Source organism: Grampus griseus (assembly GCF_964374135.1).
Source record: "Grampus griseus genome assembly, chromosome: 15".
Lineage (NCBI taxonomy): Eukaryota > Metazoa > Chordata > Mammalia > Artiodactyla > Delphinidae > Grampus > Grampus griseus.
The window spans coordinates 53,422,261-53,436,454 of NC_139009.1; the positions used below are offsets into that span (position 1 = coordinate 53,422,261).

At 41.0% G+C, this 14,194-nt stretch overlaps 1 protein-coding gene across 2 annotated transcripts in view; it reads right to left on the reverse strand.

Annotated features, from left to right (window-relative positions):
• PELI1 (pellino E3 ubiquitin protein ligase 1) overlaps positions 1–13,211 on the reverse strand; it is a 153,616-nt gene extending 140,405 nt beyond the window's left edge. The window contains exons 1-5 of one of the 2 annotated variants that reach the window (XM_082672120.1): positions 13,057–13,211; positions 9,431–9,556; positions 8,723–8,896; positions 6,649–6,798; positions 1,747–1,967 (exon numbers count right to left, since the gene is read on the reverse strand). The gene's annotated coding sequence lies outside the window, so the exon portion shown is untranslated. Of the gene's footprint in view, positions 1–1,746; positions 1,968–6,648; positions 6,799–8,722; positions 8,897–9,430; positions 9,926–13,056 lie in introns of those variants that run through there. The other variant, XM_082672121.1, reaches the window with a different exon arrangement.
• Between the last annotated feature and the right edge of the window lie 983 nt (positions 13,212–14,194).

The window sequence follows — 14,194 nt, forward strand, 5'->3', positions numbered from 1 at the left end:
CATCTGTAGCACTGGGAGAGAGGTTACTGTTTTCCTCTTTGTTACTCCATCCCAAACCTGACACAGACCCTTTCCTTAATTCCGCATGGCACAGCTGAAACCAGGCTGCAATTTGGGGTAGGACTTGATTGAAAGTTTAGTACAGGGTGTTAAAAACAAAATTCAGTGGAGTAAATTTGAAGATCTAACTGGCTTTATTCAACAATTCATGAAACGGGCAGCATCCCATCAAGCAAATAGAAAGATATTCTGAGGAGCCGTACAAAATAAGAGAGTTTTATAGAAGTGGGCAGGGACAAGGAAAGAGCAGATTACCTCATCTTTCTTTGGGGAACAGAAAGAGTCTATCATGTGGATTACCTCACTAGTACTGACCTGGAAATTCCAGATGGACCGGTTTAAGATTACCTGGGAGGAGGTGAGGCTGCAATTAGGTTGGGTATTAAGTCTTGGTTTGCTGATGTGGGTCTTAGCACAAGTGACTCCATTTTGGACCTGTTGTCTCTTTTTAACCTGGTGAACATCTCAATGATTGCTGCTATGTTAGGTTGTGCTTAGAGCCCATGAATCCCAAATCTGGCGTCATGAGACTGGAGGCACTGTCTCCACGTGGCAAGGGCCAGTTCCTTCCCACTGCTGGGAGTCCCCTTCCACTAGGTCACACTGCCTTCTACAACATTTGCAAATACGTGAGTGCCTAATGCTTGGTCCAAACAACAAATGCTAAGGACATTCAGGTCCAGGTGGTCAAGGGTAACTTTACCATAAAAGTAAGAGCTGTTGCTACTTGAAAAATATAGAAATGAGCTAAAAGGTGATCCTGATATTAGGTAATGCAGCTAACTACCTTTGAACAGAGGAACGTCTGCTTCTCAGGCTAAATAGCCAGAAAGTTTAGTCCGGGTAGAAACTGCCCTGGATTATGTCAAAAAGCCAGATTCTACAGCATGTTGACTTCACATTCAAGTGTAAAGTTAGGCTAGATTTTTTTAAAAATCAGGAATCCATAACAGGTCTTTTATTTTTATCTGTTGAGGTTTAGATTTGCTTTTGAGGCAAAATACTAGAAAGAATGTGATGCAGAAGTAGTGGTCACTTTAACACAAGTCCACTCCTTCCTCCCCACCAGTTTCAGTGGAACATTCCATCCCCCAAAATTCCATTTGCTTTTGGTACCCACCCTTGGTTCCCCCACTATGTGGAGAAACCTAACCATCCTGAGTTCTCAGTGTAATGAAACATCTTACTTGTGAGTTTTATATCAACAGGGAATCGATTACAGAACAACCTGTGTTCTACAACTTTTGTCAACCTGAACCTTTGTGAGCAAGGCACTGGCATTTCCTTGTCTATCGGTATTGAGCTAACTTTGTGGCATTAAATGGAGACGATGATGGCGTTGTCACTGAGATGACAAGCAGGACTGTGGGCATGGCCCTTTCAGGGCCTCCACAGACCTACCAAACTCTGCCTACTTGGATGGTTTAAATGAATCAGTAATTTTGCTGAGGCTTTTAAAAAATGTTACCTTGGGCTTCCCTGGTGGTGCAGTGGTTGAGAGTCTGCCTGCCGATGCAGGGGACACGGGTTCATGCCCTGGTTCGGGAGGATCCCACGTGCCGCGGAGCGGCTGGGCCCGTGAGCCATGGCCACTGAGCCTGCGTGTCCGGAGCCTGTGCCCCGCAACGGGAGAGGCCACAACAGTGAGAGGCCTGCGTACCGCACAAAAAAAAAAAAAAATGTTACCTTATGTCACCTCCAAATTTTATATTTCTTCCATGTTTATAAATACCACGTGAATTCATCTTATTGAAGAGAGGAGATGCGATGTAACAGTTAAGAACAAGGACTCTGGAGGCAAGTGGGTCAACTCTGTCGTGTTCTAGTTGCATGACCTGGGACAAGTCATTTCCTTTCTCTGAGCTGACTTTGCAAAACAGGGAGATGACTCCTTCCATCCGGGGCTGCTGAGAGATTTAAAGGTAAAACTGTATGAAGGTACTTCACAAAATGCCTGCCACAATGTCAATGCTCAAAAAGGGGTAGCTACTATTATTCTTGATTTTGTCTCATGTTTCAAGTTTCTTGGTGGAAGAATCATGACTATTTTTTTTCTTCCATTCGTACCCAACAAGATTGTTGATGGTGTTTGTGTCTATACCAGCATTATCTAATCACCAACATAAGTCATGGAAGCAGATGTTCTTGCTTCAGGTTTATTCCTCTCCATGCCCTGCTTGTGGGTGGGGTGGTCTCTCCCCTCTCCCCACTTACCTCGTCCTCCACCCCTTTATCATCCACTTTCAGAATCAGGGTAGAAAATGTGGGCATACCACTACTAGTTTTTAGCACAGTTTTTTAAAAAAACATCTTTATTGGAGTATAATTGCTTTACAATGTTGTGTTAGTTTCTGCTGTATAACAAAGTCAATCAGCTATATGTATACATATATCCCCATATCTCCTCCCTGCGTCTCCCTCCCACCCTCCCTATCCCACCCCTCTAGGTGGTCACAAGGCACAGAGCTGATCTCCCTGTGCTTTGTGGCCACTTCCCACTAGCTATTTTACATTTGGTAGTGTATATATGTCAATGCCACTCTCACACTTTGTCCCAGCTTATCCTTCCCCCTCCCTGTGTACTTAAGTCCATTCTCTACGTCTGTGTCTTTATTCCTGTCTTGCCCCTATGTTCTTCAGAGCCATTAAAAAATTTTGTTTTACATTCCATATATATGTGTTAGCATATGGTATTTGTTTTTCTCTTTCTGACTTACTTCACTCTGGATGACAGACTCTAGGTTCATCCACCTCACTGCAAATAACTCAATTCTGTTCATTTTCATGGCTGAGTATTATTCCATTGTATATATGTGCCACATCTTCTTTATCCATTCATCTGTCGATGGACACTTAGGTTGCTTCCATGTCCTTGCTATTGTAAATAGTGCTTCAATGGACAGTGTGGTACATGACTCTTTTTGAATTACGGTTTTCTCAGGGTATATGCCCAGTAGTGGCATTGCTGCATCGTACGGTAGTTCTATGTGTAGTTTTTTAAGGAACCTCCATATTGTTCTCCATAGTGGCTGTATCAATTTACATTCCCACCAACAGTGCAAGAGGGTTGCCTTTTCTCCACACCCTCTCCAGCATTTATTGTTTGTAGATTTTTTGATGGTGGCCATTCTGACTGGTGTGAGCTGATACCTCATTGTAGTTTTGATTCGCATTTCTCTAATGATTAATGATGTTGAGCATCCTTTCATGTGTTTGTTGGAGATCTGTATATCTTCTTTGGAGAAATGTCTATTTAGGTCTTCTGCCCATGTTTGGATTGGACTGTATTTTTTGGATATTGAGCTGCATGAGCTGCTTGTATATTTTGGAGATTAATCCTCTGTCAGTTGCTTTGTTTGCAAATATTTTCTCCCATTCTGAGGGTTGTCTTTTCATCTTGTTTATGGTTTCCTTTGCTGTGCAAAACTTTAAAGTTTCATTAGGTCCCATTTGTTTATTTTTGTTTTTATTTCTACTTCTCTAGGAGGTGGGTCAAAAAGGATCTTGTTTTGTGATTTATGTCAAAGAGTGTTCTGCCTAGGTTTTCCTCTAAGAGTTTTATGGTGCCTGGCCTTACATTTAGGTCTTTAATCCACTTTGAGTTTATTTTTGTGTATGGTGTTAGGGAGTGTTCTAATTTCATTCTTTTACATGTAGCTGTCCAGTTTTCCCAGCACCACGTATTGAAGAAGCTGTCTTTTCTCCATTGTATATTCTTGCCTCCTTTATCAAAGATAAGGTGACCATATGTGCGTGGGTTTACCTCTGAGCTTTCTATCCTGTTCCTGTTCCATTGATCTATATTTCTGTTTTTGTGCCAGTACCATACTGTCTTGATTACTATAGTTTTGTAGTATAGTCTGAAGTCAGGGAGCCTGATTCCTCCAGCTCTGTTTTTCTTTCTCAAGATTGCTTTGGCTATTCGGGGTCTTTTGTGCTTCCATACAAATTGTGTGAAGTTTTTTGTTCTAGTTCTGTGAAAAATGCCATTGATAGTTTGATAGGGATTACATTGAATCTGTAGATTGCTTTGGGTAGTAGAGTCATTTTCACAATGTTGATTCTTCCAATCCAAGAACATGGTATATCTCTCCATCTGTTTGTATCATCTTTAATTTCTTTCATCAGTGTCTTATAATTTTCTGCATACACGTCTTTTGTCTCCTTAGGTAGGTTTATTCCTAGGTATTTTATTCCTTTTGTTGCAATGGTAAATGGGAGTGTTTCCTTAATTTCTCTTTCAGATTTTTCAACATTAGTGTATAAGAATACCAGAGATTTCTGTGCATTTACTTTACCAAATTTATTGATTAGCTCTAGTAGTTTTCTGGTAGCATCTTTAGGATTCTCTATGTATAGTATCATGTCATCTGTAAAGAGTGACAGCTTTACTTCTTCTTTTCCCATGTGGATCCCTTTTATTTCTTTTTCTTCTCTGATTGCCATGGGTAAAACTTCCAAAACTATGTTGAAAAATAGTGGTGAGAGTGGACAACCTTGTCTTGTTCCTGATCTTAGTTGAAATGTTTTCTATTTTTCACCCTTGAGAATGATGTTTGCTGTGGGTTTGTCATATATGTCCTTTATTATGTTGAGGTAAGTTCCCTCTATGCCAACTTTCTGGAGGGTTTTTTTCATAAATCGGTGTTGAATTTTGTCAAAAGCTTTTTCTGCATCTATTGAGATGATCATATGATTTTTATCCTTCAATTTGTTAATATGGTGTATCACATTGATTGATTTGTGTATATTGAAGAATCCTTGTATTCCTGGGATAAGCCCCTGTTCATCATGGTGTACAATCCTTTTAATGTGCTGTTGGATTCTGTTTGCTAGTATTTTGTTGAGGATTTTTGCATCTATGTTCCTCAGTGATATGGGCCTGTAGTTTTCTTTTTTTTTTTTTGACATGTTTGGTTTTGGTATCAGGTGATGGTGGCCTCATGGAATGAGTTTGGGAGTGTTCCTCCCTCTGCTATATTTTGGAAGAGTTTGAGAAGGATAGGTGTTAGCTCTTCTCTAAGTGTTTTATAGAATTCGCCTGTGAAGCCATCTGGTCCTGGGTTTTTGTTTGTTGGAAGATTTTTAATCACAGTTTCAATTTCAGTGCTTGTGATTGGTCTGTTCATATTTTCTATTTCTTCCTGGTTCAGTCTCAGAAGATTGTGCTTTTCTAAGAGTTTGTCCATTTCTTCCAGGTTGTCCATTTTATTGGCATATAGTTACTTGTAGTAATCTCTCATGATCCTTTGTATTTCTGCAGTGTCAGTTGTTATATCTCCTTTTTCACTTCTAATTCTGTTGATTTGAGTCTTTACCTTTTGTTCTTGATGAGTCTGGCTAATGGTTTATCAATTTTGTTTATCTTCTCAAAGAACAAGCTTTTAGTTTTATTGATCTTTGCTACTGTTTCCTTCATTTCTTTTTCATTTATTTCTGATCTGATCTTTATGATTTCTTTCCTTCTGCTAACTTTGGGTTTTTTTTTTGTTGTTGTTGTTGTTCTTTCTCTAATTGCTTTAGGTGTAAGGTTAGGTTGTTTATTTGAGATGTTTCTTGTCTCTTGAGGTAGGATTGTAGTGCTATAAACTTCCCTCTTAGAACTACTTTTGCTGCATCCCATAGGTTTTGGTTCATCATGTTTTCATTGTTATTTGTTTCTAGGTATTTTTTGATCTCCTCTTTGATTTCTTCAATGATCCCTTGGTTATTTATTTCGTAGTGTATTGTTTAGCCTCTATGTGTTTGTATTTTTTAGTTTTTTTCCTTGATATCTAGTCTCACAGGGTTGTGGTCGGAAAAGATACTTGATATGATTTAAATTTTCTTAAATTTACCAAGGCTTGATTTGTGACCCAAGGTATGATCTATCCTGGAGAATGTTCCATGAGCACTTGAGAAGAAAGTGTATTCTGTTGTTTTTGGATGGAATGTCCTATAAATATCAATTAAGTCCATCTTGTTTAATGTGTCATTTAAAGCTTGTGTTTTTCCTCATTTATTTTCCTTTTGGATGATCTGTCCATTGGTGAAAATGGGGTGTTAAAGTCCCCTACTATGATTGTGTTACTCTCTATTTCCCCTTTTATGGCTGTTAGTATTTGCCTTTTGTATTGAGGTGCTCCTATGTTGCATGCTTTTTAGCATAGTTTTAATCAAAAGACATTTTGCCTTTTGTATTGAGGTTCTCCTATATTGGGTGCATTTTAGCATAGTTTTAATCAAAAGACATTCCATATATTCCCTTAACACTACGTGGTTTCTGTTTAAAAAACAAAACAAGACCCAGAATTATTTGTATAGACCAAAAAACATATTTGGTAACTGGATTTAAAAAGTTTTTTCAACCAGTCATGCAATGTACACTTAATAGAACTCTGAGACTCTTTGAGAACAAACTAGCAGGAATTGATGAAACATTTTACAGACTAAAAATTCCATTTAAGTCCTTGGTTTTGACCTGAGCGAATAAAGGGATAAGAATGCTTAATGGTCTACCCCCAAGAAGGGGGCCTGAAGCAGGGGAGGTCACCACCAGTGGGGTGTCACTGACAGTTGACATGGCCTCAGCCACACTTCCTGACTCACCTGCAAGTGTCCCTTGGGTATCACTCAGGCTCTGGGGAAGCTCGCCTCCACCCTACACTCCTGCCTTGGCCATGCCTTCAGCGCAGCAATCCTTCCTCCCTTCCCGGGGAATTAACGCATTCATGACACCTATTAGAAGAGATGGTAGATCTGGAAAAGGAAACCAAAATGTGGTAGAGTGGGCAGAACACAGTTTGGGGAGTCATTGGCAAATCTAGCTTCAAGTCTGGGTTCTAATATGCTTTGGCTGTGAGCCTTTGAGTAAATCATTTAGCTTCTTGAGCCCAGTTACTTTATCTGTAAAACAGTGCTTCCATTTTTCATAATCAGATATTTATTGAGCACTTAGTAAGTGCCAGGCATTGTTCTAGTATCCAGTGTGCCACAGAAGGGGGTTAGAGGATGTGGGTAAAGGGTGTGGGTACAGAGTCCAGTTTTAAAAATAGGTCAGACAGAGGCTCACTGAGAAGGTGACTTATGAGTGAACATTTGAAGGAAGTGAGGGAGTGAGCCTTGAGGGCAACTGGGGGGAGAATGTTCCACGCAGAGAAGTAGCTAGTGCAAAGGCCCTGAGGTAGGAGGGAGACTGTTGTGCTGGAAGAACAGTGGGGAGACCAGTGTGACTGATGCTGGTGAGGAAAGCAGACAATAGTGCAGAGGGAAACAAGAGGGAGCTAAACTGTGTGCAGTTTTGTGGGTCACAGTGAGGACTTGGATTTTCACTGTGAGAGAGGATGGGAAGTCCTTGGAGGGTCATGAGCCAAGGACTTATGTTTTGGAAGGGTCACTCTGGCTGCTGTGTTGAGGATAGACTGTAGGTGGGCAGCGGTGTGAAGCAGGGACACAGGTTAGGAGGCTATTGCCTCAGGCGAGAGAGGATGGTGGTTTGGACCAAGGCATAGCTGTGGAGGTGGCTGGATTCTGGACATATCTTGAAAGCAGAACAAATAGAGTTTGCTGATGGATTGGATTGAGCATGAGAGAAAGAAAATAGTTAAGGAGACCTCTGAGGGTTTTGGTATGAACAATTGGAAGAATTGTGTTGCCATTAATGGAGATGGGAAAGCTGGGGGAGGAACAGATTTGAGGTCGGGGGGAGATGGAGAATTGAGTGATAATGATAATATCTGCCCTGCCTCCCTCACGGGATTAAATGTGATGATTCATGGGTAATCTACCCTCCCAATATGCCTTACAGTTCCTAGTATTCAAAGACTCTCTCCCTTCCTATTCAGAGACCGTCTGTTCTATGGAGAGTTGCCTCTCTTCCCCTCTCAGGTTGTTGCAGGTGGTGGTTGGGCTCCTAGCACATGGACTCTTGGATCTGACAAGTATTATCTGAGCTATATTTAGGTGGATATTTTAGGATGGGTCTTCACAAACGTGACTCAAGTATGACTTAGCAGTAGATACCTTTATTTCTCCCTAGCAGAATATTGTTTCTAATTTTTCTTTTATATAGCAACTGATGTTGCCATGCAGATCCCTTGGTTGCTATGAGATGGTAACAATACTCTGCCCCGCGATTGGTGGGGGCCTCCTAAGCGGTGTGGTTCTCGCTTGGGTGACTGACACTGAGCTGTTACTATGGTGAACTTTACAATTTCCTTTGATTGGTGCATTTTAGAAATAGGTCATCAGTGGAATTCATTACATTTTGTAAGTAAAAATGAAAAATAAGTATCATAACTTTTCCCCATCTCCAACATGAAGGAAACGTGACACTTAATGACATAATGAATCGCTGTTGGATGACTTAGGAATCTTTTGAGAACCGAAGAGTGATGATAATCCCGTGCTAAATTTTGGTGGGAAATATTTTCCTTCCTGCTTTGAGTTGATTATTCAGAGTTAGGGACATCAGGCTGACCAGAGTTGGGGTGGGGTTGGGGAGATGTGCGTGGATTGAAATGTAAACTCCCTTCTTTCTGTGGGAATAAAGGTGATGCTGGGGGCCTGAGTGTGGAGGGCAGGAGGGATGTGGGCTTCAGGCAGTGCTGATTAATGCTGCATCTCAGGACCAAGTATTCTCGTGGTCTCAGGAGGGTGCTAAGACTTGGGTCATCAGACTCACCTCCAGAGAGGAAAGCCACTGAGTGCTCCTGGCTGGACATGGCTTGACACAGGGGTCTGAGAGTCCAAGCAGGGCTTGTGCTATAGCTGAATCCTCCTCACTCCCATTCCCTCCCCAGCTTCACTCAGGTGGGTAGGCAGGTCCTGAAGGTTCAGTCTTCTGCTCGTCTTTGCCCTCAACAAATGAGAAAAGAGGGTAGAGGAATGAGTTTTAACCTTTCTGATTTTGTAACCTAACTTCCTCTCTACAAGAAAAAGTGGGAGAAAGCTGGAAGAACCTGGGAGGAAGGATGAATTATTTTAAGTACATCTGATCTACCTTTTTCCAACACTTGACTAACAGGTCCTGTTTGGAGTGATGGGTGGGGGAGTGGGGGTGGAGATGGGAATGAGGCTGTGTGGGAGGGAGAGAGTCAGGGAGCCCTCAAACAGAACATATAACAGATTAGGGTGCTAGGGCTAATATGTGACACCCAGAGCTGATAATTTCTAACACCTCCTTCCTACATGACAAAATTATTTTTAGTAATAATCACACAATGAAACCAATAACAATAGTCATTAAAGAAATTTTACTTTATGAAACTTTGTGCCATATCAATTAAAAAAATAAAATAAACATCACAATCTAAAAAAGGAAGAGTTATGAAGTAATATTTTCAATTTCATTAATGTATTTTTGAAGAAAGAGATGAAAACTTAGACCTACCTATTGGTCTTTTACAGTAATGAATAATAATGTTACAGTGTCTGTTTTTGCAATTAACTTCTGCAAATTTGTCAGTGACTTTGTCAAACTTGTTTTTCTTCCCATATTCATGATGTGTCGATCCACCTTTGATCAAAGAATACTTTTCATTAGAAATTTTAATTTTGGAAGGTTTCTTTCACATGAACAACAGTTTAAATAAATAGGAAGTCTTCAACATAAGGCCACATTTGGGAGAAATGCATAAAAATCCCATTTCACAGTAAACCCCAGAAACTTTAAACACAATAAAAACTCCAAGTGGTCAAAGAGAATGACAGAATTGAAGTAACTCAAGTTCTGTTTGTCTTTACAATCACTGTGCTATCGTTATTTATTGTGAATCAATTGTTTGAACGCAGGAATTTGAAGGACACACAGGCTGGACACTTGTGCCCAAAGCAAGCTTTCTTATGTACTCACTCTCAAAATAAATGCACAGAGTTAATTCTCTGAATCAACTTCCATGTAGAATATGTTTACTAAAGGAAAAGCAATAAAAAATGTGCTAAACTGAAGCTTACATTTATGTTGTTAAAACTCAAGAGCAATTGTTTGGAAACTAGACCAACAAAAGACTTTTTTTTGGTGAAGAGAGAGCAGTTTATTACTGACATTGTTTAGAATTGCTTGCCATGGTGATAATAGAAAGCAGACTGGCTTTTTAGCTGGTTTTATTGTTGTTTTTTAAGTGTTCTCCAGGCCATGAACCCCTGGATGGGCCTCTGGGGTGGACCACTCCACCCGCCCCGGCACTGCACTGAAGTAGAATCGCTCTGATTGTGTCTTGCTGGAGCCAAAGCACAGTAAAAGGTGATGATGCAGGGAACTGAAGGAATGACAGACCCTGAGAGGCTGTTGGTCAGCAAATATCTGGTAAATTCTCTGACCCTGATACAACCAAATGGATTGTTTTTCACTTTTTACTCTCATAATAAAAGGAAAAAACAATCAAGCATCATAGCTTAAGTATCCTTCTTTCTCATAAAAACATTAGTGATTCCTGCAGCTTTGCGTGTTATTCATATAGCTCTTGTGTAGCCTGACATTTTCCCCTGAACTTTTTGCTATTTTATTCTATTCTGGGACATTGTTTCTGACGCCTAATTTCACTGTGCACTGAACTCAGCACTGAATTTATTTTTACTAATAAAACATGTGACATGCTTTGCTGCGTCTTCAGAACTGGTTTAGTCATGGGGCAAAGGCATTGGACGTGTGAAGTTGCAGGAACCATTACGAGGGCTAGAATGATTGGTAAGGGAAGGAGGAAGAAAAAAATAGCAGAAGTCACGACTTAACCTTCTAGGTTTGCTATGTATGACACTCCCTTTTTTTCCTGTCACCGCATCAGACATATATTTAGATCCACCCTTATATTGATAGATGGTTTCCTGGGTAGGGCAATTTAAAAGTGCTCATGCCTGAACTTCTACCATTAGTTCTGTATATTCCTTTAGGTTAAATATTGTTTGCTCTCCACGGGCCTCTGGAAAGCAGCTACCTCTGGAGTGTAGGTACCTCTGGGAGGAGTAACACATCAAGTCTCTAACACTTTAGTATAAATGAATGTATTTGATTGCTCCTTCTGTTACCTGATTAGCAGGATATGCACCCTGGGTAACTAGAAAGTCATGGAGACACTTCTCAACTCAGCCCTGACAGCCTGGAATGTGTACGTTTGCTATAAGGAATTCCAAGTCCCTCTCTGAGAGTAAACAACAGAAAAAGGCCCACCCTGTTGATAAGAGGTCTGAAGGAACTTCATATGTAAAGAATAACATGTTTTCATTTCATTTCTCTCCCAAGAACCAGAACATCCTCCTAGCCTACAACACAGCCCCCCACTTTGCCCCAGGAGTGCTGGAGGCTTCGTGCCATCATTTGTGTCTCATTTTTATTCTACTCGCATATGTCTGGGGAGAGGGCCCTCTGAGATTTCTTCTTGGCTCTGCTTCAGGCTCCATAATAGCAATGGATCCGCGCTTCTTAATCCAGGGAAGGCAGGTGGCAGCAAGCCAAAATGGCCTCCATGGAGTGCGTTTGCAGGAGTGTCACTTTCAGCATGCATTAAAAAATCAGCAGCCGGGCAGGACAAAAGCCCAGACTGACAGCGTGCCCCTAAGAAGGGTGCCTGCACCAAGGTTTAAAAAAGAAAGAAAGAAAAGCATTTTCCTTTCTATGGAATTGAGTTAATGTTCTGTGCCAGCTTTTGTTCCTAGAAGCATCGTGTGTGTGTGTGTGTGTGCGTGCACACAAGCCTGTGGACATGCGTGTGACTAGTTGCTCACACAGCTGCTACCTGAAAAATCACAGGGCAAGTTGTAGGGATGATGCTAGAAAGTGTTAAGAAGGCAGCTGAGAGGATGCCCATCAAGGTTACCAAGAACAAATGAGGTAGGGCTTCCCTGGTGGCACAGTGGTTAAGAATCCGCCTGCCAATGCAGGGGACATGGGTTCGAGCCCTGGTCCGGGAAGGTCCCACATGCCGCGGAGCAACTAAGTCCGTGCGCCACAACTACTGAGCCTGCGCTCTAGAGCCCGCAAGCCACAACTACTGAGCCCACGTGGGACATCTATTGAAGCCCGCATGCCTAGAGCCCATGCTCTGCCACAAGAGAAGCCACTGCAACAAGAAGCCCGTGCACCACAACGAAGAGTAGCCCCTGCTCACCGCAACTCGAGAAAGCCCGTGCGCAGCAACGAAGACCCAATGCAGCAAACAATAAATTAAAAAAAAAAAGAACAAATGAGGTGACCTTGACTTTGTTAATACTTTGTCTCCTCTCAAGGTTTAAAAATATATTTATGTCAATATATAACCCCAAAATGTTCATTAATTGCCTATTTGGGTGGTTCTGTTCATAATATGTATTTATCTCAAACATAAGTTGTTAAGAGAAAGTATGAAAACTGCTCTAGATGTGGAATAGGGTCCATTATTTTAGGGTTTAGAACCACATATATAAATATGGTACCACACAAATTCACACTCTTTTTCATGAGCCATGGTCCTTCACTGTACATAGGTATTTTCCCAGGAATGTGTTTATAAGATAAATATTTTCAAATGAAATCATATTTTGCTTGCTCTAAAAAATGAAAATTCCTGTGACAAAACTTTCCTTTCTGAAAAGTATGAGTTAGGAATGAGGTCATTGGCCTGGTCATTTTTCCTCTGTGGGCTCGATTTTCTCATCTACGGAATCAGAGGTGAGGGCAATGAATGATTTCTAAGACTCCATCACAGCTTTATCCTTCTGTGTTCCAAAACTGTTTTTAGTGTAAACAATCACCCCATAATTTGTCCATCATCTTTTTAAATCCAGAATTTTGACTCTGGGCTGCCTTACTTAAGGTTCACCTGAACTGGTACTAACAGGTTGTCTGAATTCGTTATTCCTTTCCATTATTCTTTTGGGATGAAGTGGAATGAGTCATAAGTGAGGAGGTTATAAAAGCACACACAGATCAACAGGAAGACAAGAGACAGGAACGGGTAGCAAGACACGTCAGCATTTTCCCCCAGACAGCTTGAAAGCAAAAGCAAAGGCCCCATTGTTTGCTCACAGCTTTTGTACACTGACCTGTCAGAGTGGGACACCCGGCCACAGAGCATAGCCAGGAGCATTTCGTGGAAGCCGGCAGGCTTCAAATGCAAGCAGCTGCCCTGCGGGTGTCTGCAGGAGAGGAAAGTCTGGGAACTGTATGAATTACAGGAAGTGAGTCTTAGGTAGGACTCCTCCCACCTTTACCCTATTTGACAATTTCTTGAAATTCTCTCCATACCAAAAATGCCTTGAAAGAGGTTTTTTTTCCTTAGTATTTCCAGTTTGGGAAATTAAAACCCTCTTCCTTGGTGATAGTAAAAATTCAGTAATTTTGCACCATTGGTGGCTTTTTGGTGATATAAATCCATTCTTCTGGAAATGGCCTATTGGCTAAGAATATTTATTAACATATTTTGAAGGAAATTGACAGTGAAATATGATCTGCCTCTAGATCATCACACAAATTACTCAATTTGTAGATATATAACCACACCATTTACAGAAAAGAATAACTTGATTTACCTTAACAGCCATTCTCTGAGCACCTATTCTTTGTCCAGTAGTGTGCTAGGGGTGAAGCGATCAAACCTTGCTTGCTGTATTTTAATATTCCTGGATGCCCTCCACCTATGGACCGAATGTTTATGTTCCCCATAATTCATATGTTGAAAGCCTACCCCCACAATGTGATAGTATTAGAAGGTGGGGCCTTTGGGGGGTAATTAGAATTAGATGAGGTCATATGGATGGAGCCCTCAGGAATGGGATTAGTGCCTTTGTAACAGTCATGAGAGAGCTTGCCTCCTCTCTCTGCTCACCACCATGTGAGGTTACAAGGAAAAGATGACAGTCTGCAATCCAGAAGAGGACCCTCACCAGGACCTGACCATGCCAGCATCCTGATGTCAGACTTCCAGGCTTCAGAACTGTGAGAAATAAATTTCTACTGTTTATAAGCATCCTAGTCTATATACTTAGCTATAGCAGCCTTAACTAAGATACTCTCTGTTAATATGTTCCAGAACTACATATTTATCTATTTTTCCTACCTCGGATTTTGTGATGTGCAATAGCACATCAATAAATTCTAGTTTATCTTTGGTGGTTACAAAGCAGCAACCTTGACAAAATTCTCTGTTCTGCATTTTGACTGTATGCCAGTCAGTTATTTTCT